The sequence below is a fragment of the Hyperolius riggenbachi genome, chromosome 6 (assembly GCF_040937935.1).
Source record: "Hyperolius riggenbachi isolate aHypRig1 chromosome 6, aHypRig1.pri, whole genome shotgun sequence".
In the NCBI taxonomy this organism is placed as follows: domain Eukaryota; kingdom Metazoa; phylum Chordata; class Amphibia; order Anura; family Hyperoliidae; genus Hyperolius; species Hyperolius riggenbachi.
In genome coordinates this window covers 82,643,501-82,669,884 of record NC_090651.1, presented here as the reverse complement: position 1 = coordinate 82,669,884, position 26,384 = coordinate 82,643,501, and the positions used below count along the sequence as shown (strand labels likewise).

The following is a 26,384-nucleotide window of genomic DNA, read 5'->3' as shown; positions in this document are numbered from 1 at the left end:
TTAAGAAGCTCTCGGCGAATCATATACTTGCCAACTTCTTCAATTTCAGACTTTTTTGATTTTATTTCTGTACGTGGAAATGCGTCACCACTGCAGACAGTATGTGGCTTGTGCTGTTCCAGTGGTGATGTAGAGAATGGAGATGCAGATGCGTTTACTCCAGGCGAGGGTTTGATCTGTGTGATGTTTGGAGCATGGGAGCTTGAAAAAGACTGTGTTATGAGATTCATAGGATTTGTTCCAATTGGTTGTGATATTTCTTTGTGATTATATCTTGCTGAGGTCTGACAAGGTGTATAGATTTGTTCTCTTGGACTTGTAGTGTTGGACAGCATAGCAGAATCCTTCAAAGGTACAGTGTTAAACTGAGATTCATGTTTTAACGATATGCATTCTGGCTGTTTACTTGCTGAACAGGTAGGTGCAGAGACTTCAGCTGTAAGTAGGGGAGTATATCCATTGTTCTGGTTCAGAACAAATTGCAAAGTTCGTTTAGCAGGATCGTCAGCAGACTTTAGGCTAGGGTAATTAATTCCTTCTTCCTCTTCCACAGCTTGTTCGAAGACCTTTAACCTTGCTAGAGCTGCTGCTTCTTCTCTTTTCTTTTGCAGAAGTTCTAACTGGGCCTCTGTCTCTGCCTGCACACGTGTTGCTTCTGCCTGCACACGTGTTGCTTCTGCCTGTGCTTCTGCCTGCACACGTGTTGCTTCTGCCTGTGCTTCTGCCTGCACACGTGTTGCTTCTGCCTGTTTGCGTGCTGCTTCCGCCTGTTTGCGTGCTGCGTCCGCTTTAAGAGTCGATTCTTGTTCAAAGCAATAAGATTGTGCTTTCGCAGCCTCTGCTTCTGCACGGGCTTTGACTAACTGAATGCTTAATGCTGACCTCTGGGAGAGTGACTGCAGCGATTTGCTTGATCTAGTAAATCTGTGAGAGGTTGCTTGCACTGACAGTTTTTTTGAGTGTCTAGAAGAAATAGAGGTACAGGATGTAGTTTCGATCAAATTTGCTATCCTATTCTCTAACTGTAACTTCGCTTCCATAAACGTAACATGTCTCTGTTGATCAGCAGTGGTAAAGTCATTCAACTCTTTTGACGCTTGTTCTGTACTAACTTGCGATAGAAAGGAAGAATATTTTTCAGAGAGTTTCCTGTAATTTTCATATGTCTTCTTAAGTCTTGTAAGTGCATTGTTTAATTGCTCTCCATTACTGCCAGTCTTCTCAATATCAGATATGTGTTGCAGCGTTTTTATCCACAATTCAGACAGACTATGAAACATTCCTTCACTTTCTGCTTCATACCTCTCTCTTGCCTTTAGAGAAAGATGTATTGACCGCCTTGGTCTCTCAGGTAGTACAACATGTTTATCTGAATCATCTTGACCGAGCATTAATTCATCTTCCATGTTAATAGAATGCATAGAAATAGACATGCTCTATGGCTGCAGATATGATGCTTATGAATCTTATCACTGGGTGATTTTTTTTTTTTTTTTTTTAAAACTTAATAGCGATAGTCCCAAACAGAAGAAATGTACAATTTCTGAAGCAGTCTGTACTCACTGTATTCACTGTAGGAAGGCAGACAGGCAATTCTTGTACTTTTTTGCTGAACGTCTATTTACTCTTTGTAGACTTGTGTTTGAGGTGTAGCTAGGTAATCCTTTATCGTATTGCAGATCAGTCCTTTACTGATGAGATGACAGGAAATCCCATTACCTTCTTGCAGATATCGTATTTTTACTGTTCTGTTTCGAATTCCCGCTTTATGTGTGAGGCATACTCCAGAAGACCCAGTCTGTATAGCAGTATGACTCCATACTGATTTTAGAAACCTCCACAGGCAGTTTACTCGATGAAATAATGACTCCAAGTATAATCTGTAGTATCTTTACTGGCGTTGAAAGCATACAAAGATGTTTTTTAGAGCATATTCATAGGTAAAAATATGATGCGACTACAAGCACAGCAGGATATCCTCACTAACTGAACTCAACTGTTGCAGAAACATCTAGACAAGGCTGTTGAGCAGGGAGTTACAGTTGGGAAATGCTAAATAACTAAATCTTGCAGGGGGACTGGAATATACTAATACAAAGAATATAAATAATGTTAAATAACATTAAAGGAGGCTGTTGTGACAGCACAGGGCCAATGTGTGCTATTCAAGTCTTCTTATGTCTGCAAAAGAGGATATATTACTAAGACTACTAATTTACCTAGATGAAATAATTTAAAGAGAATGTACTGTATATTGATTTTTTTCTTCTTTATTACCAGTGGAGTGGTGTGTGCAATTTTTCTTGATGAAGGTAATTATGAACTGATTGTACAAATCTTTTACTTTTCAGTATACCTAATAAGTCTAGCTGGTGGCTGCACCATCATTATTCCGAACTGCAGTAATTACTTGCTTTTTGTACCTTGTGCAAGTGTCATTAGTTATACCTATCATAAGTAATTAGAGTTTTTAGTCAAGATTGCTTGGAAATTTGCCTTCTGAAAACATCATGTAAAAAATATTATGTCATATTTTGTACTTCCTTAATTAAGAAAGGAATTTGTTATATTGAATATACTCAATAAAATAAAAATAAGAACATAGACACAAAGAATACAACCTGTTTATCTTTCCTTTTTTATCAATTTAGAGGTACTTTGTGCATATAAAATTAGAGACATAAATTAAACGGAACATACAGTGATTTATTTTTCATTATAATTTATTCATTAAGTTTAGCATAATATATTTTGAAGTAAGTTTGACTTTAATTATTTTCTGAGAAATATTACATATCACAAATTAGACTTAAAGGGGCACTATAGCGAAAAACTGGAAAATGTAAAGTCCTTATAGACACATGGGGGTTATGCACTAACCGCCAGTAATATTGCCATGCACAAGAAACGCACGGCAATATTACAGTTACTACCACCAGCAGTGCACTGCATGTTATGCACTCAGCACCACCCGCAGCACATAAGTAACATGTGTATTGCTATGATAATGTGCATTATGCTATTTGTGCATGTTACTGTAGCAATGCTTACTTTTCTTATGTACTGCAGGTCACGCTAAGTAATGTGCGGTACACTGCTGGTGGTAGTAACGGTAATATTGCTACCTGCACATGACATATTACTGGCAGTTAGTGCATCAACCCCTACATACAAGATGTATGCTTGTCCCAGAGTAAATGTACTATACATTTTTTTACTTGCAGTGTATCAAGTAGGTATTATAATCTGACAGGTCTGAACTTTTTACTGACAGGTTTTGAAATAGTCCTCCTCCTCATGAGATATTCTTAAAGTTTCTTTTTAATTGCTTCAAAAGTTGGACTATGCCAGTGCCATCCAAGGAGAGCATTTGAACGTTCAACAAATCCTGATAATCCTCTATGAGGAAATGGACTAGTCCAAATCTGGTAAGCGGTACAGAGTTGATATATTATAATACCTATTGTAAGTGACAGCTACATAGGAACTAAAAATGTATTTAATTGGACAAATGTACATCTTCCATGCATATGTACATATAAATTTAATTTTTTTTTCCATCTTTGCACTATGATCAGTTTTCTGACTACCCAGAATCTGAACCATGATGGGACTCTAGTCATTTTTAATATTATACTGTATGTAGCAGCATGGGCGTCGCTAGCCCTATTTTGGGGGGGCCCGTGCCCCCAACATGTCCTGGGGTGCCCCCAATCTATTTTCTGGTCCATGGCCACACCTATTTTTCGACGTAACCCTCATATTTTTCGGCACGCTAGCTGCAGTGTGCTAATCTCTGCTGCCTACAGTATGTACAGTATAAGCTGTTCTCTAGTGCCTGCACTGTGTGCTGATCTACCTCCAGTGTGTACAGTATAAGGTGTTACTCTGTGCCTTTACTGATTGTAAACCAGCTGTATTGTATGCTGATCCCTGCTACTTTCAGTATGTACAGTATTAGCTGTAAAGCCTGGTAGACACATACAATTTTTATTAGCCAATTTTAGCTCTGTTCATCAAATTCATTGTCTGTTGACCAACTTACTGCGCGGGGGTGGTAAAGTTGGTCAGTGATTGACCAATCAAAATTGTATGTGCGTATACATTTTTGATCTATGTCTATACTGATTGTAAATTATATAAATAAAGGACAGGGGGCTCCATCCAATATTTCGATGGGCAGACCCGTTATTTGTAGCTTACACCGCTGCTAAGTTCTGGTGCATGGCCATGCCCACTCACTACATGACCACGCCCATGTTTTTGCCGCGGCGCATATACCCCCACATAGTGCCCACAGGTGCCCTCGATCTCCAAGGACCCTAGGAACTCCCCTGTGTAGCAGTGAATGTTCCAATGCTGCATAGTGCTGTATATTATAGCTTTATTGAAATGTAATAAAATGTAATTCCTTTGTTTGAGCATATCTTAATATTTAAATAAAGTCTAGTTGCTAGGCTTTAAAGCTGGAATTTAACAGAGAAGTTTTTCAAAAATTACCAAAAGCTTGAGGTCTAAAGCTAGATGGACCCAGCTCCCATTTACAAGTGGGGCAGCTTAGACTCCCCTTTTGGTAAAATGGGAGAACTAGTGATAGCATTTAGAAGCCCCTTTAATTGTAGGTGGTCCTCAGATGACTGCCCTCTTCCCTTGCACAACCCCATAAAAAGTTAAATGGCACAAAAACACCAATAACTTTAAAGGAAACCAGAGACTATATAAAATAAAAGTTTTATACATACCTGGGGTTTCCTCCAGCCCCATGTGCATGGATCGCTCCCACGCTGCAGTCCTCAGCCTTCTGTATCGCTGGTAACTTCGGCCAGTCTGCGCAAGAGAAGTGCACTCTCTACCTATCTCTCCGTGCGTATGGGGCTGGAGGAAGCCCCAGGTAGGTATAAAACTTTTATTTTATATAGTCTCTGGTACACTTTAATGAAGAAGGACAATGCATAAGTAAAAGCTTTTATTTATGCCCCACACTATAGACAGGGTAAAAGGAATATCATTGATTAGGGTCTTCATAAAGTCTTGATGACTTGACTAAAGAGCTGTCTGATGACTGATGACCATTATGCCTCTCAGCCACTTGTAAACTGAAACCTTTAAAAAAGGATCCACGTCAGCTGAGTTCTTCTTCCCACCTGCCAGTGGTTATGGAGTTAACTAACACCATATTTGGTTATTAACATCATGATAAAATAAGACAGGATTGTGGTAAAACCTAGCTTAGAGCTTTATGTTAGAAATCAAGCTGGTGAACAATGCACGTAGTGAAGCAGGCACACCATCAGGTTCTGGGTGCTTGATGATGCGACGTAGACAGTTTCGTTCATTTCATGAGCACACCATAAGTGGATATTAAATGCAATGCACTTTTTTTTATTGTACAAATAGCCACATGAAGTTCCGACAATTGTTTTGGGGGCCTCACAGGGTCCCCCTTACTCAAGGCGTGTGGTCAAGGCTCCCCGAAACAATTGTTGGAACTTCATGTAACTGATTGCACAATAAAAGTGCATTGAATTTAATATCCACATATGGTGTGCTGAATGATGAACTGTGCTTACCTAAGATGGTGAACAAGCCACTGATTGGCCAGGACATCATGGACAGTCAATGACATAGCCAGCCAAGAGTTGACTGATCATAGAGCTTGCTTTCTTCTGAAGGACCATCCCTAACGTCAGATAGATTATAAAAAGTGGTGAAAATAACATTAGGGTGGCCAGCAAACTTGGGGGGCTGAACTTGGGGGACTGCTGCAATCCTTCTGACACCTACTTACTGCAACACCCATCAAATAACTTCAACCCAAAGCTAAATAACAACACTTTTAAAGATATGATATGAAGAGCAACAGGACTTACGGTATTTGTTACCAAGTCTGGAGACTTTGATTTTGTGATGTTAAAGATACCTTTGCTGCAACTCTCTCATCTCCTTAACCTTCTTGGCGGTAACCCCGAACGTAGTTCGGGGTAAGCCGCCGGAGGGTGCCGCTCAGGCCCTGCTGGGCCGATTTGTTTAATTTTTTTTTGCTGGACGCAGCTAGCACTTTGCTAGCTGCGCCAGCACCCCGATCGCCGCCGCCGCGCGCCCGATCGCCGCTATACGGTGCGGCGCGCGGCCCCCCCCCCCCAGACCCCGTGCGCTGCCTGGCCAATCAGTGCCAGGCAGCGCCGAGGGGTGGCCCGGGACTCCCAATGACGACCCGACGTCAGTGACGTCGGTGACGTCATCCCGCCCGTCGCCATGGCGACGGGGGAAGCCCTCCAGGAAATCCCGTTCTTTGAACGGGATTTCCTGATCGGAGATCGCCAAAGGCGATCGAAGAGGGCGGGGGGAGCGGCTATCATGTAGCGAGCCCTGGGCTCGCTACATGATATAGAAAAAAAAAATTTAAAAAAAACTGCCGCGCTGCCTCCTGGCGTATTTTTTTATACCGCCAGGAGGGTTAAGAGAGCTCTATAGCTTAGTGTTATAAGTCTGAATTAGATTGTTTGTGCAATAGGCAGCGAATAGAGAGAATGGCAGGGGGAGCAATATTCAAGGAGTGTGAAAAAAAAGGTTGATGAGCCACACAGCAGAGGTTTGGATGGAGAAGAGACAATCCCTTCCTTTGTAGGCTGCACAGGAGAGTTCTACAGCAATCTCTACAGTATATGATTGGGGCATGCTGTAGCATTTTTGTTGTGTGCTGCACAAGGAAAGGGCAAATGTAGGAGAAATTATTTTAGCATAAAGACAGCAGCAGGGGGTTAGTGTATAAATGCAAGGTTTGCAAAATTATACATATATATAGTATAGACTTCATAAATAAAACAGATATTTAAAAAAAATTGTACATTCCCATGGAATATTTTTGTAGAAGACATGAGGGTAACATGTGTGTGATCAGACACACGCACTGGGGAAATAATGAACACAAGTGGTGGAGTGTGGCTCACATAACTTATAGCTAAATGGAAACTTTCATATTAGCCAAAACATGTGCATAATGACAGATTTTTTACATACTTTGTTTTGTATCCTTGAAAAACTACCCGTCTTTCTACTCACTGTTTCATGTTTAATCATCCCCTCCTGTAGCCAGAGCTCCATCTGCCTTTTTTTGCACATGCAATAGCTCCTCTCTTTAAAAACAATGTCTGAAATACAACTGACCAAGTATAAGGTCTGAGCAGTTTTAAGTAAAACGTCTTTAAAACGGGGTCAACATCAGCTGAGTTTTTCTACCTACGTGAACTGCCGTTGTGCACGTATTGTTGTCTAATACAGGCTTACTGGAGGAGAGTGTGCCAAGGAATCTGTGGATCAAGAAGACACAAGGAAGACACAAACCAGGAGCCAATAGCGCAATAAATCAAAACACCAGAATATGTGATAGAAGGTAGATGTATTCTACACACCAAATATTAAAAACAGCCCGGAAGGACAATGAAACTTGGATTATTAATGAAACCATTCACTGGGCAGAATTCCTTGACTTGTTCATTATAAAGAGAGACACTTACCCTTAAATACTAGATGTACACTGGCCTACTAAAGACTGGATAGAGATGAGTATACTACTTTGTGTTACTTACATGAGCCGAAGTGTCAGTGCTCTGCTGACTCATTGTCTATAGGCAAGGCTTCCCCTTGGTTCGGGAGTCTAACTAATTAATGATCCCCTCCAGAGCATTCTGCAACTACCTTTAGTAAACAGGTGACTATTTTGATGCATGTGACTATCAAGTCATAGCTAGCTGGATAACTGCATTGCCCAATGAAAACAGGGATAACAGGAGGAACTAGATTGTGAGCTCCTCTGAGGGACAGTTAGTGACAAGACAGTATACTCTGTACAGCACTGTGTAAGATGTCAGCGCTATATAAATACTCAAATAACTAAATAAAATAATAAATAAACCATGGACTGTGGAAAAAATGAATAAGCAGGTGGTCAAGACTGGCAGGTGGACTAGCTGCACGAAGGCAAGCCAAAGGTTGATTTAGGCAGTGAGTAGGCTAAGTCAGGTCAAAAGCTGTGGTCAGGGGAGATTGATCAAGCAGAGTTGAGGTCACAGACTGAGCACAGAGCAGGAGGAGGTCACCTAAAGTCACGTTCGCAGGCAAACGCCACAACAGAAATATGGAGTAAAAGCAATAGGTAGCCAAGGTCACAATAGGATACAGCGCAGGGGTACACAGACTAGAGCTGCTTGGATCACACAGCAAAAGGGGCTGCAGGGGTTAAATAGCCCTTGGTAAGGAGCACAATCTGTTCTGACTGCGTAAATTGACTTAGGTTGGGTGGTTGTGGCAAAACATCTGTAAAGGAGAGGAATATTGTTTCTTCCATGTACACTTCTACAGGGTTTTTATTGAGGGAGATGAATTAATCTCTTGCCTCTCTCCATGGTCAAGTCATCATTGCTCTTATGAAAAAACAATTTTAACTATCAAACATCTTGAAGATTTTCAAGTTCATGATGACTACAGTATAACTTTCCTAGCAAAACAGTAAGTCAAAAATTCATTGACACCAATAAAATTGCCCCTTCTATGCTAGACAAGGAACTCACTGGTTAGGTGGCCATACATTGATCGGCTTTGCTGTTAAATCACACAATAAATATGATGTTTTTATCGAATCGATTATAAATTAATTACAATTTTGCCGGATTGATTGATGCATATTGATCAATATGTCCCAGATAATTAACAAATGCTTGATCAAACAGGATGTAAAATGTTGATTGATTGTACAAGAATCAAGCGCATTTCAGTTATATTTTGATCAATTCAGTGTTTCTGAGCATGTATATCATTAGAGGGAAGACGGTTGGCACTATGACTCATTTCCTGAGCAGCCTGATTGCATCTATGCAAAAGAGGCGCAAGGAACATGGGCTTCAACTAGCGGTAATAGAATATCAGTAATTTTACAAATATTTTACTATCCACTATAGTAGCATATCAGTGTTTTTACCAATATTCTACTATCACCCTCTGTTCCCTAATTCTCACTTGAACCCTCCTCAATCTATGCTTAAACCTAACCACCCCCCACCTATTTCTACCCCTAACCACTCCCCATCTACTCTTAACACTAACCAACTGCTATTTTGTGCATTGTTGCAAAACTCAGATGAGCTGCTACTCCCAGCAAGCCAACCATTCCTATAGATTTCAGCTATTATGTAGCTATAGCCAGTTACTTCCCTAATATGAGTACCTATGGTGTTGCTCAAATTTCAGAGGTGTGCCTTGCACTCAAATTGTCCTTTCTGGTTTGAATGACAGCACAAATCTATCAGATATTGATTCCAGTGTGTTAAGTAGTGATCGTGCATCTCTTGATTGACAAACTGTTTTCTGATGGACAAAAATAAAATCCAGTGGACATTGTTTGATCAGTGAATGTCCACCTTGGACTAGGACAGTGTTAAGAAGACGTTCATCAGCCCGTTTCTGCAGTGAACCGAATGCCGATAACTACAGAAATGTTTAAGTCACCTACAAAGTGACAGTTACTATCTGGCAGCAAATCAAAGATCTACAAAGTTATACCAAAGACAGCTAAATAATGATGAAGGCTGACAAACACACATAACTTTGACAAGGAGGACAAACACCTAAACAAGAAAGTCCTAAATCTTCCTGTGATTTGTCATTAACGTTAATAACGCTTACTGTTCTGGAACCAGTCCCCTCGGCAGTAAATAATGTCAATGACACAGCAAATCGTGCAACTGCAGACATCCCATAAAGAAAATCTGTGTTGCAAAATGTCAGAGTCCATAATGTTTTATTTTTTCTTTGTAGGCCACCAGAGTGGGAAGTGTGGATGGAATATCTAATAACTTTACATTAGCGCCTCACCCCACATCTTTTTAGATTTTTTTTTTAAATTAGGTTTTCTGAAGGACATTTAGTCCCTATGCTTCCTAATGTGAGCCTCTTTAGCAAGTCTTAGCTTCTAGGTCCTGTTTTCCTACATTACAGACATCTACTTGTACTCTATTTGTTCTAGCACATACTGTAAAACCTCACCCTTTTTGTTTCTTGGAATTTGTTATATATTTTATTAATCATGTTATTTTTGACCCTATAATTACCAATTCTGTATTTTGTACCAATTCTGTATTTTGCAATTGGTGTACACTATTATTTGTCAGTATTGTTTTGTACTACATGTTTGTTTCTTACTTTGTACAGAGCCACAGAATTTGTTAGCGCTTTATAAATCAATAATGATAATAATAAAATAGGCATGCACCTAAGGACACAAGAATGGAGTTACATACGACTGATGCACTTATAGAGGAACATTAACCCAAGATTGAACTTATTCCAAATCAGGCTAAAGGACCAACGCTCAAACTACTTTAGGGAAAAAAAAAAAAAATTTCACTGACTTTTAAGAAAAAAATGTTTTTGGAGTGCTGCTGAATATATGTCGCATGCGCCGGTCACGTGACTACAAACACTTCCTCCTTCAACCCGGAAGGAGGAAGTGTTTGTAGTTACGTGACCGGTGCATGCGGCGCTTGGAGCGCATCGTGGGAGGCACCTAGAACGGAGAGAAGAAGACGGCATACGCGTAAGATTGACAGCCCCCGCACAGCTGTACTTGGAGGTATCCGGATAGCAATTATCTGGATGTCTCCCGGACCGGATTTGAGCATCCCTGCCAAAAATGTTTGTAAACATAAAAGTACGTGCTTTGCTAATGTTAGGGGCACCTAAATGGAACCTTACCTTACGCACGCAATCGCTGTGCACTGTAATCCTGGTTTTCACTAATTTTCAAGAGTACATTTCACCATGATTATGGGTGCGTTTTGTGGGCGTGATTGTGATTCCCAATGAGGTGGAAAAAAATATCACACTGTCACATCTGAATGTAGCCATGCTCAAACGTGGTGACATGATGATTTTTTTGCCACCATATGTCAAATGCTGCCGTGTAGTTGGCATTAAGTTGCAGCCAGAAGGTGCTGGCAAATGAGAGACTGAGCTCCCCAAGTGTACAGCTTAGCCGTCTGTGTAAATGAAGCCTAACTGTAAGGTTTTAGGCCAGATCCCAAGGTCCTTTATAGTCCTTGTGAGGCACAGTCTGGTGGCTGTTGGTGCTCCCTCATTGGGTTCTCTATTTAATATGAAGCAGGGGGAGCCCTCAACTGTCAGTTCAGCAGCCTATGAGGTTGCAGATTGCATACTGCTTTTCTCTAACTGTTGTTGACAGATCAGAGACCTTTTCATCTCTGCAACTGATCACTGTGTTATGTCCTGTAATTATCAGTTAATGCCAGCCTTTCAGTGATGGGAATCCTTATCTGTGACAGATAGCAGCCCTGCTGACAGGTTCTCCACTAGATGCTCAGAGAGCAGAGGTTAACAAGTCCATCTGACCAATGTGATGGATATGACAGGAGGCAAAGTAAAAACCCCAATATATCAATTGGGTAAATGTAACTGATGCAAATAAGCAGTTACATTGATTAATGGCTAGACATTCAAATCAAGGCAAAAATGGAATGACAGATGCCTGCACTGAAGAAAACCGTTAACAAAAGTATTTACTTCCAAATCCGTAACATACTGGAACCCTGAAGATAGTCACATAGACTCTACATCTCTAGACTCTGCATCTCTTTACAATAAACACAAGTTTTTCAAAGTGTGGCAGATGATTACACTGATATATTACAATGTATATTTTCATCGCTGTTTTCAAGTTTTGTCCTAAACAACCATGCCATCCTCCGCACTTGGATTTCAGACTTCCTCACGAACAGGTCTCAAGTTAAACTGGGTGACATCTCCTCCAGACCAAGAATTACCAACACTGGAGCTCCACAAGGCTGTGTCTGGTTACTGTTCCTGTTCTCTCTCTACACAAATAAGTGCACACCCACAGAAATCTCCATCAAAATCCTCTGATTTGCTGATGACACCACCATTGTGGGCCTTGTAAGTATGAACGACGAGCAGGCCTATCGTCAAGAGGGTAACAGAATCTGCCGCTGGTGTAGAGAGAACCAGCTGGTCCTGAACACAACCAAAACCGTTAAGCTGGTTGTCGACTTCAGAAAGTGTGCCATTAATCCTCCCCCCCAATCTACATTGATGGCACTGAAGTCAGAAGAGTTTCCAGCATCCAGCTCCTGGGCACAACCATCGCGGATGACCTGGGCTGGAAGGTCAATACCATCTCAACACAGAAGAAGACCCTCAACTTAAATTTGACAATGCACAGGAACTTCTAAGGACCTTCTACTCCGGTACAATCAAATCTGTCCTCTGTTCATCCATCCTTGGCTGGTACGCTGGCGCCACCACCGACAAATAGACAAGATTCAGAGTGTCAAAAGATCAGCGGACAGGTTAATCAGGAAACTCCTACCCTCACTTGACCTCATTCAAGACACCAGACTGCACACCAGAGCTGTAAGGATCACAATCGCAAATGGCCCCTCACACCCTGGTCATTGCTTCCTTAGCCGGCTACCATCAGGATGGGCCATCCCTACCAGGACTTCTAGGCACAACACTTTCTTCCCCTCTGCCATAAGACTCTTGAATTCACGCCATGTCACCTCTCCCCTTCCTGTTCCTCCTTAGGCTGCAGCACTGATGTTGCACCCTGCGCTCCACCATGATCTTTACCATGGTTATGGTTATTATGGTTATTGTGCTATCACACTATTCCTGTGCTTTTTGTTCATTCCTTGTTTATCTGCTTGTCTGTTGTTTGTTATGCTCTGCTGTTGCCAAAACCAATTCTGGGCATGACCCAATCGTACTTGGCGATTAAAATTGATTTTGATTCTGATTCTAAAGAGCCTGTAGGTCTGGACACTCAAATAGCAATAAATGTCAAGCATGAAATTTGTACTTATTAAAGTTGTGTGCAAATGAAATGTCCCAGTAACTCTTCTCCTGCTGTGTCTAATTAGCAGCACAAAACAGAATGCACTGCAATCCAGGAGGATAACCCAAATCAGAAAACTGATGCAGGTAATAATCGCTTTGTATGCTGGAAAGCTGAGGTGTGCATGCAGTGGTCTCTGAAGGTAATACATTTGAAACAATATTTGGAAAACCCTTGTGATGTACAGCATAGATGGGAACTTTAATACTGTATTTGTAGACGTTAGCACATCTATTGATGACCACTGTTACAATGAAGTTGGAATGATAGTCTCACCAACAGAGTCCAAAATCTCTGTATATCTATAGAAAGATCAAACATTTGATATCACACAACATCAGACAAGCAACTGCCAAGTAACAAGGGGCCTGATGCATGACCTGCTGGTATTATTGCCGTTCACAGGCAGCACTTGGCAATATTACCGGTACTGACACCAGCAGAATACTGCGCGTTGCACAACAAGCGCAACCCACAGCACAAGAGTAACACTAGTGTTGCTATGGTAGCACCCATTAACAGGGCCGGATTTAGGCAAGGCCACCTAGGCCATGGCCTAGGGCACCACAGGAGCAAGGGCACCAAAGCAGCAGGATAAACTGGTGTAGCATTTGCAAGCTTGCAAATGCTGCAATGCAGGGTGATCAAGCAATTGTGGCTGGCAGATATGGACTTGGGCAGCATTGGAGATGGAAAGGAAAAGGAAGCTTCTGCACTGGAGATAAGCGGATAAATGAGTGACACTGATGGCTGCTGTGGTGTGAAGGCGAGCTGGCTACCTATACTGAAAGGGGGGGGGGGGGGGGAGAGGAGGGATTAAGGGAGTCATCTGGCTACCTATACTGGGGGGGGGGGGGTATCAGGCTACCTATACTGGAGGGAAGGGGGGAGGGGTCAACTCACTATCTATACTGAAGAGGAGCGGATGGTGACAGTGGCCTTGGGCGGTAAAGAGTACAAATCCGGCCCTGCCCATTAAGAAAGTATCAAAACACACTATAGCAGCACTCAGATTACCTATGTATCGCAGGATGTGTTAATTGCACAACACACGGTACTCTGCTAGCATTACTACTGGTAAAATTGCTGCCTGAGCATGGTAAAATTATTCGCACTTTAAGCCTCAGGCCCAAAGTAACAAAACAAACAGTTTAATTTTATCCACAAAATGTTGCCATTGCACAAATCCCAGTCAGGCTGACCTTCTGCCTAATCGCAGATACGTTTTCAATAGTATTTTGGTGCAACTTATACTAAATAAATGAAAGAGGTATAGTAGAAAAACACAATACCCTCCCTTTAAGGGCCAATTCACAGCGCTCACTCAGTTGCTTTTCAGAATAAATTTGCATGTCAACTCTCTGTCTATATGACCCTATGGGCCTGTTCACAGTACTGTGTTGTAACGGATCACATTAGTCTCACTCGCTGCATGCAGGCTGCAGGCTTTGTATTAAAGTCTATGGCCTCAATTCACTAAGCTTATCTCCTGTCTTTAATAACTCTTCTAGAGTTGTTACCATGGTGATAAGGCATGTAGTATTCAGGAAACATTTTACCTCAGGCAAGCCTAAAGTTAGCTCTTCAGTCTTTAAGTTAACTCTCCAATCCTTAAAATAACTCCAGAGTTAAAGACAGGCGTGTGAAAATAACTACAGAGAAGGTAAATTAACTACAGAGGAGGTAAAATAACTACAGAGGAGGTAACTAAGGGCTCTTTCACATTAGGGCAGACTTTGTGCATTAACGCAAACGGCAGCCGTTTGCGTTAACCAAGGTAAGATGAAAGTCCATAGACTTTCATTTTACCTTTCACACTCGACGCTGTGTTTCGATGCGTTGCGGTTCCGACGCATCCGGGCGCAGTTTTTCCTCCAACGCACCCGCGAGCCGGTGTTTTCCGTCGGGTTTAATTACCAGCTACCACCGCTGATTGCGTCGCACCGCAGATACCCGGCGACACGCCGCAGGCAGACAACGCGTGCAGGAGAACGGCTCCTGTTCGCGTTGTCTGATGTGAAAGAGCCCTTAAGGAATGAAGAGATAAGATTACTCTCTCACTGTGTGGAGGTAAGTTTTCTCTTGCCTTTTTATCTCCAGCATGATCTTAGTGAATTGAGGTCTATGTCTCCATTGCAGTTCACACTGATTATAATGTGTGCATTAAGCAACTGACCACTGTCAACCTAGCCTTAGGGGCCCAAGCCCCACAACCACTACCAGCAAATCTGGAAGCAGAATAGGGGCATAACTAAAACTCATGCTGCCCTGCTTGTGATATCTAATTACTAGTATCAACGTTCAGACTAGGGATGATCAAAAAGTTGCAAATTCTTCTGAGTTTATTCAAATTGTTATGCAAATGTATGTAGCTTCAAAATGGACCAATCAGTTTAAACCTGGGTTTAAATTGATTGGTCCATTTTCAAACTGTATACATTTGTATAAAACATTGCATAAATTTGGATCAACTTGGAAAAATTTGCAATTGTTTCGGGGGCGCGCAGGGTCCCCCTTTATCAAGGCGTGTAACCACATGCCTGATAAGGGGGACCCTGCGCGGCCCCCAAAACAATTGTCGGCTAACTCTTGTGGAAACATATGGCTCAATAAATAGCGTATTTGATAGTATTATAGCTGAGTCATGATTAGTGCTACTGCTATATTTAGAGTTTCGTTCATGATGGATCCACTTCATGGGCCAGGAAATAGAAACTTAGAAAACAGCGGGCTCACTTAATTACCTAGAGGGAGGGGAGGGGGCGAGAGAGATTTTTTTTTTTCAGAGCCTCCTAGCCTCTGCAGCATTTCCAGGCCAGTGAAACGCATTTTCATTAAACTCCTATTTCAGTTGATGTGCAAAGTTAAAGTGTAATCGTAACCAAGGATTAAACTTCATCTCAATCAGTAGCTGATACCGCCTATCCCACGAGAAATCTATTCCTTTTCTCAAATAGATCATCAGGGGGGTCTGTATGGCTGGCTGATATTGTGGTGAAACCCCTCCCTCAGCGTGATGTCAAGACCTAGGTCCTAACAGTTTCCTGTCTGTGAACCTTGTTGCAATGTGGGAAATAATGGCTTTTTCCAACTGCCAAGAAACCAGTATCTCCCTCTGTGCATATGTACTGTATATCTATAAAAAACAAACAACCTTTTAGCCTATCACTATGTTAGTGGGTGTGGTTATAAATAATGGCAGTTGGTGCTGCCTGTTTTTTTATGTCTGCCAGTAGTAAAGATGATGACATACAGGCTCATTGTGTATCAAGCAGCATGAACAAATTACATGGCGAACATCAATCATTTCTTGAGCTCACTTTTTCCTTTTAACCACTTCACCACTGAGGGGTTTTACCCCCTGAGCACCACAGCAATTTTCACCTTTCAGCGCTCCTTCCATTCATTCGTCTATAACTTTATCATTACTTATCACAATGAAATGAACTATATCTTATTTTTTCCGCCACCAATTAGGCTTTCTTTAGGGGGATCATTATGCCAAGAATTTTTTTGTTCTAAATGTGTTTTAATGGGAAAATAGGAAAAATGTGGGAAAAAATTAATTATTTTTCAGTTTTCGGCCATTATAGTTTTTAAATAATGCATGCGACTGTAATTAAAACCCATGAAATTTATTTGCCCTTTTGTCCCGGTTATAAAACCGTTTAAATTATGTCCCTATCACAATGTTTGGCGCCAATATTTTATTTGGAAATAAAGGTGCATTTTTTTCAGTTTTGCGTCCATCCCTAATTACAAGCCCATAGTTTATAAAGTAACAGTGTTGTACCCTCCTGACATAAATATTTAAAAAGTTCAGTCCCTAAGGTAACTATTTATGTATTTTTTTATTGGAAATGTTTTAATTTTTTTTTAATTACATAAAAAAAAATGGGGAGTGTGGGAGGTAATGAGTTAATTTTTTGTGTATAAGTAATTCATTTGTATGTGAAAAATGTTTAGGGTGTAGTTTTACTATTTGGCCACAAGATGGCAACAGTAACTTTTTGTTTAATGCGACTAGGAGGCTGGGTAAGCGGAAGTACTAGGAGGCTGGGTAAGTTGTTTTTTTTTCACAATGATCGCGCTGCTTAGCGGAAAAGCAGCGGATCATTGCGGGGCTTAGATCAACGAACGGGAATGGATTTTCCCGTTCATTGATCTCCGGGCGGGCGGCGTGTTTACCCGCAGGAGTGCGCGCTAGAGCGAGCGGGAGCGCGGGCAGGGGCGGGAGCGCGGAAAGTTCGGATTTCTCTATCCCTGGGGGTTAAAGGATGGAAAAAGGGACGGAGAAATTCGTACGGGCGGGGGTAAAGTGGTTAACTTCTCACTTTGCAATGTTTTGATACATTTTTTCCCCTTTTCACTAAAGTTCCTCTTTAATACTGGTGTACTCTACTGTACTTAGCCACAATGAAGTCTGGCCTGGCGTTTTTGTCATTCAAGCTACCATCTCCACTAAATGTCTTTAATGGCGATTGTCTTGGCTTTTAACCCAAAGATGAACCAGTAAAGTTACCACCTGGGCACTTAACCAGCACTTCAAAGGATCATATGTATACAAAGCATGTAGATATACACAGAGTACGCATGGATTAACAATCTACATGCTGATGATAAATGACACTATAATTACACTATGGCTACTACTGTTACATAAACTAACATTTCACAAATCTTCAGCCCATGACAAGGAATTCCGTGTGGATATGGTGGTTTACTTACTGTGGACATTAGCAGAAGTATGCAGGCTGCTCCCTGCTGGGAACTATAATAGTAGAAGTCACACTCCATAAAATGTGTGCTAGTTGTTGGAACCTAATTGTGGTAAACAGATGGGATTTACTCTGTTGTGGTTGCTGTAAACAGACACAAGCACTCAGCACAAAGGGAACAGACAGACAGATGCAGACAAGGAGGTGACAAGCACTAAATGAGTATGCAGAAAGAGGTACTGAGTTCCCACAGACAGTAATTGGCAGTATGTTCTTAAACAATGATTCATCATCAACCACAATCCTCCCTGCATTATTGTTATTTAGTATTTATATACCACCAACATCTTCTGCAAGGGCTGTACAGACTATATTGTCTTGTCACTTAACTGTCTCTCAGAGGGGCTCACAATCTACCGTAATCCCTACCATAGTCATATGTGTATGTACTGTATGTATTTATTGGGTAGTATCGTATGTATGTATGTATGTATTGTAATCTAGGGCCAATTTAGGGGGAAGTCAATTAACTTATCTGTATTTAGGATGTGGAGAGTGGAGACCCAAGTGCCCGTAGGAAACCCACGTAGACACGGGGAGAACATACAAACTCCGTGTAGACAGTGCCATGGCTGGTATTCTGGGAACCGTGTTGCTCTCCACGGCCTTGTGATCACGGGTAACCCGTGATACCGAGCTGTTTATCCTGATCACAAGGTCGGATTCCAAATTCAGGATTGCCTCTTGATCACGGATTCAGTTCCGAATACACTCATGATCGTGGTCCAAATCCGGCCCGTGATTATTACCTGAAAACCCGCCAACTTTAGCAGTTAATAGCAAAGCCCCCTTACTTGCTAGAAACACCAAATTTGCCAGATATGTTAAGAAGAACAGTGGTAACAAGAGGGAACATTTTTCAAAAAGACCTTATAGTTTTTGAGAAAATCGATGAAGTTTCAAAGGAAAATAGTATACATTTAAATGCGGTAAATGACAGTTAATGTGTTAACCGCATTTCCATGTATACTTTTTTCCTTTGAAATTTTAAAGTCGATTTTCTCAAAAACTAAAAGGTCTTTTTGAAAAAAAAAATTTCCTCTTGTCCTCACTGTTCTTCTCAACATATCTAGTAAACTTGGTGTTTCTAGCAAGTAAGAGGGCTTTGCTATTAACCGCTAAATTCGGCGGGTTTTTAATCACAAAAACTTTTTTCATTTGAAACTTTAAAATTGATTTTCTCAAAAACGAAAAGTTCTTTTTGAATTTTTTTTTTTTACGTTGTAGCCACTGATCACTTTGGTAAGCAATGCAAATTTGGTGATTGTAGCATGTATGGGGGCTTTGCTATTAACGTTAAAGTCAAATCCGTGATCGCGGCCGTGATCACAGATTCTACATGTAATCAGGGCTAAAATCTGAGTTGAAATTGGAGCTCTGATTCAAATCCGGATCACGATCACGGTGTATCCGGGTTTCAATTCTGCCATAGCCGGATTTACTCGAATTCGTGATTGGGGGTATTCGAGCATCACTACGGGGACCAAGCCCAGCAAGGCGAGAGTGCTATCCACTATGTCACCGTGCTGCATGCAATGTCACATTCTAATCATCACAGGGCATCCCTGGCATCTGCCATGATGGGGGGAGGCTGTGTATAAGAGGGGCATTAATTACTGTGGGTCAATACCATAACCATCGGCTGACGTAATCCATGGTGTCTGGTCACTACTTCCCAAACAGGGCCATGTGCATTGGTTAGATAAAAACTGAACATACGTAAAACTTTCACCTGATCTGCCCATAAGTGGTCAGATTAGATGAAGGTGCCTTTTAATGGTACAATCTCGCAAATAGTCAGCCATATGATCAACCACATTGGGTGCCATTAGTGGTGCCGATTGATGATGAATGATCGTTCCACGGATCCGAATTTTCGTAACTATTCTTTTAGTCTGATTGAATTGCTTATCATTTTCCCCTCCGTTACGGTAAATCCTTTTGGGTGAGCAGTTCAACACACTGTACAATCAGGAATTTCTGAGACACAAGTACAGATACATACAATTGATGTGTAGTTTGAAAATCATCAATATGGGTACATGTACAGCCTGCTACGCCATTATGCGCGGCCACGGTGAAGCAGAGAGGACAAACTGCGCATGCGCGGCGCAGTATGTCTGGGAGACAAGTCAGGAGAGTCGTCTGACTTGCGTTGACTTGACTTGCGTTCATTCCTCGAGGCCAGTCTGTGCAAGAAAAGTGCGCCCTTTACGTATCTCTGCGGTGGTCACCACAGAGATACATAGAGGGCGCACTTTTCTTGTGCAGACTGGCAGCGACTGACAGAACTTACGGGACACGGTACTGGAGCCAGAGCTAGAGAAGTCTGTCCGCTGGTGCAGAGGCCGCCCTTGAGAGGTCGTCCTCTATTGAGGTACTCCTCTACTGCATCTGCCCGAGCGCTGCTGTCAATCACTCGCACGTGGTGTGGAGTGTACTGCACATGCACAGAACATACTGCAGATGATGTGCAGTAGGGGAGTGAAAGCTTTCCACTAGTTTGGGAATACCCAATTTCTTGACGGCTGCCATTTTATTTAATGGATCGCTGCATCATTAGGTCAAATTTTTTTAGGAAATTTCTCTGTAATGGCTACATCAAATATGAAAATTTACATTAATATTCAGACAACTGTACATTTGTATTTAGCATATGAATAGTATGTAATTTATGGTATAGTTCCATACTTGCCTTTACTGCAGGACTCCAAAATTGCCCCCACTTAGGGATGGTCGGAAATTCTGATTTACACCAATGCTGATTATCGATTCCACAGACTTTCATTTTCCAATTCTGATTTTAGCGGAGTTATTTTTTTGGTCATTTTTTTGCCTTATCTAATTGGCCAAATGCTTCTGAGTTGACTCTGCATTCTCTGATTGGCCCAATGCTTCTGTGATTGGGCTAAAATTCGCAAGTTGTGGCAATGCAGTATTTTTTTAGAAATCCAATTTCCAAGTTCCTATTATAAATACAAATTTCCGATCGGAAATGCGGAAATTTCAATTCCGCGGAATCTGAATGAGCATCCCTACTTCCACTCTCTGGAACTCCTTTCCACCGCCCATCAGGCTCAACCCCTCTTACAACACCTTCAAACAAGCCCTCAAAACTCAACTCTTCACAATTGCCAACTCCTCTCTCCTCCCCCGAGCAAACATGAGTAAACTGCTGAACCTGATCTGTACTGAGGTGAGAAGCAGAAAGAGTTGAGAAGTGATAGATCGATAGATTTTAATATATACATACAGCAGCTATGCAATAAAATAAAATGGGAACTTGCAGAGTAAATAAACTGTATTTTTGGAATTTGTAGACAGGCAATATGTGCACAAAAGCAAATATGGAAACTGTATGGGTAACAAAAAGAAGAAAACAAATTTTTATTTAATGTTATGTCAGAGTTTTATCCCCCTTCAAGCTGGCCATACAAAGGTCAGCTGTGGTAAATTGATCTCTATCTGATTGGAATTCAGCCGGATATCGATCGATTCCTACCCTGCATATCTAGAGAAATCCGACAAGCATCGTATTGCTCATTGTAACGGTTCCTTATTATTTTGCCCCGCCCACCTTTCACGGAGATTTGCTAACATGTCTGATCCGGCTTTCGCTTGATAAATTGCAAAAAACATATCAAAAGCGATCAAATTGATCAGAAAAATGATGCATGTGCTGGATACACACTTAGGGCTTGATTCACAAAGCGGTGCTAACTGTTAGCACGCCTGTGAAAACCCCCTTAGCACGTCTAAACAAGCTTTTCGCGCATAAAACTTTATGCGCGCAAAACTTTATGCGCATAAAACTTTACGCGCGTACTGCACAGAGCGCAGGGCGCTCCGTGCGAAGTGCCCATTAAAGCCTATGGGACTTAGCGCGCATAAAACTTTGCGTGCGTAAAACTTTGCGCGCGCAAAGTTAGTGCGCGATCTGATTGAGAAATCCGGTGCTAACCTACTTAGCACCCTGGTTAGCGCGTCTAAAGACTTTAGACGTGCTAAGTAGGTTAGCACCGCTTTGTGAATCAAGCCCTTAGTAGGCAGTTAGACAGCCAATGTATAACCATGACTGATGCCCACATGGGAGTGCAATCTTTGCTCAGTGAAATGTAATGCTCATTCCTACAGAGAGTAAAGTAGGGTGTGGTTCTGGACCTTCTGCTGTGTGGAGTATACAATAGCAATCAGACAGTTAAATCCAACTAATCACAAATTCCTCAAGCCAAGTTGGTCACAGAGAAATACCAAGCCTCATATGAATACAAAATTGCCACAGTAACAGTAATCTAATGTTGCTCTGGAAAAAGGTTACATTTCCAGACTTAGGTAGTTTATTCTGCCCCTACATATTCTCAGCACAGCACAGTGCTTCCAACACCACACAGGAAGGAATGGAGTCCCTGAGGCTCCGCCCTACTAACATTGAGCAATAGAAAGATGTACAGTGCTGTAGAGATGCGAAGTTCGGATCTTTTCAATGATCCGGATGATTCGAATCGGATCATTGAAAAGATCCGGAACTTTGATCCGAATCTCGGATCATTTTACAAAGGAAGCATTGGGGGGGGGGGGGGGGGGGGAAATGACTAGCAGGACAGGAGAAGGGGAGGGCGGTGGACACACAGAGAAGGGGAGAAGATGGACAGAGGGCAGGGAGTGGACAGAGAAGGGAAGCAGAGAGCATAAATGTTTGTTTGCACACAATACCCACATGCTGCAATCATATGCTTTACATATATTTCACCTATATGTGCATCTGTATACTCCCAACTCCCATTCCCCAAAGCATTCCCAGAAGTGAAGTGCAGCTGTATAGAGCAGTGCAGGAGGATCATATTGACCTGCAATCACAGCGCCTGCCCTGTCCTAGCCCAGCATGCTGCCTGTAACGTTACTGAGCTGTGCCAAAAGTTTCCAATGTGTTCACTGTGCACAACTATGGAACAGACAGCCTATAATGAGCAGCACATTATAGTCAGAATGTGTGCTCTATACATATCTGGCAGTGGCACCCATGTCCCCTCTCTCTCATCTACCTGTGGCTGTGCAAGGCTGCCTCCCCTTCAACAGAGCGATCCATCTCTGCTCTGCTTCCAGGACCCCACTGCCTGCTGAGAGGGGGCGTGTTGCTCCTGGCCCTGCCCCCTTTGCGACCCGAATCACTCATTTTGATGATTCGGATGATTCGACTCACAAAATAGATCCGAATCGTTCATGATCCGGACAACACTACAGTGCTGGTCCACACACACAGTGACTTGCCTAATCTTAGTGCTGAGGCTTTGGTACTTGCTGATCCTTGCAAAGCACTATTTGCTGCAGAAACTGCAGAAGATAACTCATAGTCTAGATGAGTATTCTTCTGCAGAAGCTTAATGTGTTAAGGTTACATATTTCCAGAAAGGGTATTCTGAAAAATCAGATTAATTAACAGGTTAGGTTTAGTGAAAGGTTAGGCTACCTGGTCAGTGTTAGTATAGATTAGTGGTAAGGATAGAATAACACTAGGGGCTTGATTCAATATGCGGTGCTAAGCTAGTTAGCACGCCTAAAGGCTTTGGGCATGCTAACTAGGGTGCTAAGTACTTAGCACGCACCAGTCAAATTTAGATCGCGCGCAAAGTCCCACGGTGTGGTGTGCACGAAACGTCGCATCGCGGTGCGACGATAACGGCGCACCCGTTGCGCCTGTAAGGTCGCTATGCGACTTTAAGGTCGCACCCAATGCGACCTTATAGGCGCATCGGGTGCGCCGTTATCGTAACACCGCGATGCGACGTTTCACGTGCACCGCTGTGCATCACTTTGTGCGCACTAACTAGCGCTCACACGTAAAGTTCTGCGCGCGGGACTTTGCGCGCGGGACTTTGCGCGTGAGCGCTAGTTAGCGCGGACGAAGTGATTTTAGGCGTGAAGAGGGGCTTTTCACAAGCGTGCTAACAGTTAGCACGGTTTACTGAATCAACCCCATGGTATACACAGGTTGATTACACCCCGATATGCCAAGCCAACCGATCCCTCCCTTAGAGGAATTCAATGAGACAGTGATTGATTCCTACAGACCTACACTACACACAAACTCAATTTCTATAGATGTCAGCATAAATCTATACAGCATTAATTAAACCTCAAGTGTACTGCTCCATGCAATGCAACGCTATGTGACATCCATCCCCCACAGCCTCTGCCCTCTCCCAATCACTTCAAGATTGTCCAACATGTCTGATTCAATCATATATGTTTGGGTGATAGTTGCACGTATAGTCGGTCTTAGGGTTAGATCACAAGAGGAACGCTAATTTATCATTAAGATTCTGCACTTAGCACTTACAAGCTGCAGCAAAACCAGCACGTGTCAGTCTGTCAACACCAAGAACAATGGACTCTGGCCAGAATTTGTAGGAATAAAAGATGCTCTCATAAGTCCACACACACTGAGACATACGGTCCAATCAGACACTAAGAGTCATTCATACTGACCAAGGCAATTAATCACCATGGACAGATGCAAGCAACCTCTGCAAAGCTCATAAAAGCAGTGATCAGTCATATAAGGGTAGCTGTGTCGCTTACATCTGAAAATGGCGCCTGAGAATAATGGCGCACGGTGTTGCCGCAAATCCGTTTGCTGCTTATCGCTATTTAACGTTAAAGCCTTATTGTTATTTAGCGTTAAAGCCTTATTGTTATTTAGCGTCAACACACAGAACCCTCTCTGTACCTACCCCTAACCCATAAACCCCCCTGGTGGTGCCTAACCCTAACCACCCCCTTGGTGGTGCCTAACCCTAACCCCCCCCCTGGTGGTGCCTAACCCTAACCCCCCCTGGTGGTGCCTAACCCTAACCACCCCCCTGGTGGTGCCTAACCCTAATCACCCCCCTGGTGGTGCCTAACCCTAACCACCCCCCTGATGGTGCCTAACCCTAACCACCTCCCTGGTGGTGCCTAACCCTAACCACCCCCTGGTGGTGCCTAACCCTTAGACCCCCCTGGTGGTTTCTAACCCTAAGACCCCTCTCCCCCCCCCCCCCCAGTGGTGCCTAACCCTAACCTTGACAGTGTTACAGTAAATCCATTCACCGTTTTGCAGTTAAATAACGTCTGCAGTTTGGCTTATGTAGGGGGCTATTGATAAATAACGTTAGTGTGTGCCACTATTGATAAATAACGTTAGTGTGTGCCACTATTGATAAATAACGTTAGTGTGTGCCGTTTTTCTTCTTTTTTCCCTGTGCGCCATTATTATGCAGTACTAACGATAAATAGCGATAAGCGTATCTTTTTAATGTGGCGCCATTTTTATGCATAGGAGCTGTGCGCCATTATTCACTGATCCCAGCTGTGTCACCATGTTCAGATTCCTACCACACACAGCACATAAACAAGGGTCCCCTGCTAATTCCTAATATTACCCGATCTACAGCCTAGCCTAGTGCATCGACATACAAAGTGCAACAAGTCTGCCACAGTAGCATAAATTGAAAAGATAAGTTATACACATGGGAGGAAGTAAACTTAAAGGTAACTTGAAGTGAGAGGGATATGACATATTTATTTGATTTTAAACGATACCAGTTGCCTGGCAGTCCTGCTGACCCTCTGCCTCCATTACTTTTAGCCATAGAACCCTAAACAAGCATGCAGTTATATGATTTTCATACTACTGATGCCAGAATGATCAGCAGGACAGCCAGGCAACTAGTATTGTTTAAAAAAATTAAATAGATATGGCAGCCTCCATATACCTCCCGCTTCAGGTTCCCTTTAAAAACTCATATAATCCTAATGGTAAATATTCATTTCATAAAAACACCAACAAAATAAAACATTGTATCAAGTCACTTTCTATGCTAGAACTGCTATAAATCCTTAAACCATTTAAAAGGAGCCCTTTTTCCAATCACATTTAAAACTGATACAGTTGTTCTGAAATATTAATAAAAACATAATAATGTTTAACTGTTAAGTAATGTACAGTTTACATTTAATGTTTTCCTACAAAATCTATATTTAAGCTTACTTAGATAGTTCTACAATCAAATATATGTATTCAAAAAGCTGCCTATTGCAGGGCATCTAGCATAGTGTCCCACTGCATTGGGTACCACAGATTTATGAACACCTACCCCAATCTGATGACTTGGACTCTGCTGGCTTCTTACTCTATTGGGATGTTTAAGAGTTCTTCAGAGCCAGCAGAAAGGACCAATCCTCATTGCAGGGGTGTTGCTCTCATCCCAGAGATTATTTTTTAGTGTCAGAGACCCCTGCAATGCATTTCAGCCCCTGCCCATCCCCTTTCTGCATCCAATTCTTCTCTTAAAACACATCTGCCAACTTAAAGACTTCCCTCTGTCCCATCTCTGAGCTGCCCCATTTCCAGAGGGGAAAAAAAACTGACCAAATGCTATCAGGTATTCTGAGTGCTGAAGGACAGATGTGAAATGTCATCTACAAAATCCATCATATGGACGTTATTCCTTCCATGGAGTCTGCAACCACTGCACTTCTGAATCTCTCTCTCTCTCTCTCTCTCTCTCTCTCTCTCTCTGAGGACCAGATTTATTTCACATTCCCCAGGAGTTCTATCCTTTTGTAATTCCTTTATCTCATTTACATAATCCCTCTTCAAAAATAGTAAATAAGATTTAACAAAAAATAAGTAAAACAAA

At 42.2% G+C, this 26,384-nt stretch overlaps 1 protein-coding gene across 1 annotated transcript in view; it reads right to left on the bottom strand.

Annotated features, from left to right (window-relative positions):
* The window catches only part of LOC137520976 (tenascin-N-like), a 132,896-nt gene extending 107,001 nt beyond the window's left edge, over window positions 1–25,895 (bottom strand). Inside the window, exon 1 of the mRNA XM_068239620.1 lies at window positions 25,839–25,895. The gene's annotated coding sequence lies outside the window, so the exon portion shown is untranslated. The remainder of the gene's footprint in view (window positions 1–25,838) is intronic.
* Window positions 25,896–26,384: the final 489 nt, after the last annotated feature.